At 47.2% G+C, this 3895-nt stretch overlaps 1 pseudogene; it reads left to right on the top strand.

Annotated features, from left to right (window-relative positions):
• The first annotated feature begins 317 nt into the window (after positions 1-317).
• On the top strand, positions 318-2971 carry LOC119333331 (annotated as a pseudogene).
• Positions 2972-3895: the final 924 nt, after the last annotated feature.

Here is a 3895-nt window from a genome sequence, read left to right as displayed (position 1 = left end):
ACAAAATGATAAAACACAATCAGAAAAGATACACAACTAATAACCTCAAACAAATAAGAACTCGGTATATTTAAAGGCAATGGCGAATCCAAGAAGGAAATGAAGGGCGGGCTGGAAATTAACTGCGAGAAAAAACCAAAGGCCATTTCTGAAAGAAAAAAAATGACATTCTCTCCAAACGCCATTGTCTAATAAGCTCCAAAAAAATCCAGATTACTACTGAAAACATATGTAAAAAATCATGAGCGTGTGGTGCCTGATCATGATATGAACAAAATTTACTCCAAATACTGTACAAGAAAAAAGGTACCCTTGGGTGAGCTTTCTTCTGCCTCCGTGCTCGCGTGTTCCCCATCCTGTACAATCTACTTGTACAGTCAGATCCAACTCCAAGTAAGCGAGCACCAAGTCGAAGCGAGCCATGCGGGACTAGCGGCGGCGCGCCGGAGAGGAGTCGAGGAGGCGGAGGACGAGGTGGTGGGAGCCGGGCCGATCGAGCTTGGCGCTCCCTGCCCATCCAGATCCAGGAGCCGCGGCTGAGGGCGCATCTCAGCGATCGATTCTAGGGTTTCAGCCGACCAATCGGCCTCCGGTTCCGGCCATGGGGTCGCCGCCGCTCAAGCTCAATGTCGGCCGAGATGGGGACAGAATCAGCGCGCTCCACGACGACCTCCTCCTCGGGATCCTCGAGCGCCTCGACCTGCGCGACGCGGTCCGCGCCGGCGCGCTTTCGACGCGGTGGCGGCACCTTCCCTACCGGCTCTCGCGCGTGCACCTCAACGCCGGCCACTTCCACCGCGCCACGCTGCTCGAGGGCATGGGCGCGTTCGAGGACGCGGCGTGCAGGCTGCTGCCCGTGTGTCCTCCTCCGGGCGACTGCAAGAGCCCTCGTGTCATCGAGACCCTCGCCCTCACCTTCTGCGTGTCAGCCCCTCACCTGAGCTCCATCGGCCGCGCCGTTGAGGACGTCGTCAGCCGCGGCCACACCAAATGCTTCCAGTTTGACATATGCTCCCGATGCAAGGACGGCACTAGGCGCACCACCCAGCTGCTCACAGAGTTAGGGAAGCACTTCATGTCATTCTCCAGCGCCTACCCTGTCGCCTTCGGGTGGCTCACGTTTTTTACACTCGAGGACCTCGCATTTGGGGATTCCGATGTCGCAGACCTCATTCGTGGTTGTGATAAGCTCAAGGACCTCAAGCTGAGATCCTGCAGACTGGTTGACCGACACTCTGCGCTCAAGATCGACACGCCGCAATGCCGGGCTTGAGAATCTTTGCTTCACCAGCTTTCATTGCGCACTGATCGAGCTTATCTCCGTCCCTAAGCTCAGGGCATTCTGGTGTTGGAGCTGCAAGAACCCTCCGGTGCGCTTCGGCTATGTTCCTGAGCTTTACATAGTGGAACTCGGTTCTCAGGCCAAGGCATCGCAAGTGCCATTTGCCCTGAGCGAGTGCTTTTCAAGGAGTGCCACAAACCTGTCTAAACTGTATCTCAATTTTGGCTGTCAAATGGTAAGTTAATTTCTCTGCATCTACTATCACATTTTATCCTTTCTACTAATGTCAGCTCTCTATTGTATTCTTGTTCTTGCTGCAGATTTGGATTAAACCAGAACACCCGAAGGAGCTCACTTATATATTCAACAACCTGAATAGTTTGGCGCTTTACAATATCTTTTCTGAGTGTGACCTGAGCTGGACCTTGTTTATCCTTGAAGTTGCACCTGCCCTACAGAAATTCAGAGTATGTCATTACTTTACCTCTTTAAATTTAATCCACATCTTAGTCTTGATGCGACTCACATATTTCCGGAATATTCAGCATTAATAACATAGCAGGAAGTTAAACTAATTTTCAATCGCTCACGGCTCACCAACTCTGATCTATCACAAATATTAAATAGTATTGCTTACATGCCTCATTGTAAGTATTTTTGTAGCGAGACAATGCCGTGTAGACAAAAAAATTCTGCTGAATCGTATTGCATACTAGATTTCTCCGAAAACCCCTCCTTATTTTTTTGGAAGGAGGAAAGGGCTGGCCTCTGCATCATTTGGTGCACACATCCCTCTATTAAAATTCCTTATTGCAAAGTATCTTGTTGGAAAGAAAACATGTGAGCAGCTGTAATTTCATATAAATCCCTGAAGCACATTTGCATGTCTTACTTTATCTGGGACTCAACTCATGCTGATTCATCCAAAAACTCTACATGGGCCTAAACTTAAATACTACTCCTTCCGTCCCACAATGTAAGACGTTTTTGCAAGCTACATTGTGGGACGGAGGGAGTATTATTGAGCGTATTTCAATATTTTAAGTGACTAAGATATTAAATTGCAATTGTTGTTACATTGTCCTGCATGATTTGGTGGCAAGTTTAATTCTAACATGTGGTGTTTACTTTCCATGTCCATACATGAAGTTATCTCGAACTCAACACCCATGTGCCAAAGTGTCCAAGGACAACCCCGAGAAGACTAACATCGTGTGGGAACCATCCAAGGATTTGAAGCACCTGAACCTGAAGTTATTTATAATGTTTGGGTTCGAGGATGAAGACAAGGCGGCAAACTATATAAGGCTTGTCATGGAACATGCCGTGGGCTTGAAAAGAATCGAGTTGCATGGTAGAAGCCCATGCAATGGGTGCGATGCCATCGACCTTGAGTCCCTGAGAAGAAGATCCCAGGCGGATGAAGCTAGCAGGCATCGGATTAAGGAGCAACTCACGCATGGATCTTCCTCGTCCGTGGAGATAGTAATCTGCTGATGGATATGGTGAAGGGATGATAAATCTCATAAAGCTGCTAGAGCGACGACTGCACGAGGTGCAGGCAGTCGTAATTTTAAGTTCAGTTATTGATAGCCAGAGAATACTTGATTGGCGTGGACCTCGCAGTGTAGATTACTGCAATCTGGATGGATGATTTTGCTTTTGTCCAATTTACGGAGTAATTGCCCATGTTTGTTCTTTGGCATGATTCAAATTCTTGACTTCTTGAGGCTCTCTCTTTCGTGAATGCGTCTTTGGCAACGTTTCCTAGGCTCAGAACGCGACTTGCCTTCTGAATTTCTCTTGTCAATATCAACATCTGACTGAAGCAGCTGTTATGGAAGCCAGCCAGCCAGGTTGACTGAGGCGAGGGTGTAGAGGAAATATTTGTGCACAACTACTGAGAATTTGCCTATTGTATGCTGATTTCGTGCCTGGAGGACTGCCAGAGGCGTTCTCTTTTCAGGATGTGAATTGCCTTTGGGAAACCTTGAGCATCCACCGAACAAGAAAGAAAGTACTCCATGGAGCTCATGGAAGCTGGCCAAATGCGTTTTTTTGCACGCCTCCTGGAAACTTGTAGCTCTAGCAGGAACTTGTAGCGCATCAATGTGCCAACCTGCGCCAGCCAAAAAAAAAAATCTATGAGATGATCTGAGGTTTACACTTACAGGGGAGAAAAAATTGGCTAGAACCAGCAGCTAAGGACAGTCTAAGGTGCGGTTCAGAACCAGCAGCTGTTAGTTTTCAAGTTTAGTTAGAAAGCTTGACTAAATACGTCAAAGAAAAGAAAAAGCTGGACTAAATTATAAATACCACTCATTTTGCATTTTTCTACGGGCTGCCGCGGCGACAGTTTCAAGATTAACAAAGAACTGGACAAGTTGTTGGGTGAGTGATCAGAATGTTCCAACCGTTGGAAATTGCACGGGGCAGAAAAAGTTGAACCATGAAACAGCTTTAATTTTGAAAAGACTTCAGAGACTCGATATTTGGACCCATTTTTCTCATAAGGCTCATTTTTCTTCATTGTTTGTACTCATGGAGGATCTAAAAGGGAGTGGAAGGGCGATCGTGGTTTTCGTTTTGAGGCGTGGTGGCTGCAGGAGGAAG

This window comes from Triticum dicoccoides, chromosome 7A (assembly GCF_002162155.2).
Source record: "Triticum dicoccoides isolate Atlit2015 ecotype Zavitan chromosome 7A, WEW_v2.0, whole genome shotgun sequence".
Lineage (NCBI taxonomy): Eukaryota > Viridiplantae > Streptophyta > Magnoliopsida > Poales > Poaceae > Triticum > Triticum dicoccoides.
This window is presented reverse-complemented; position numbering and strand designations above follow the sequence as displayed.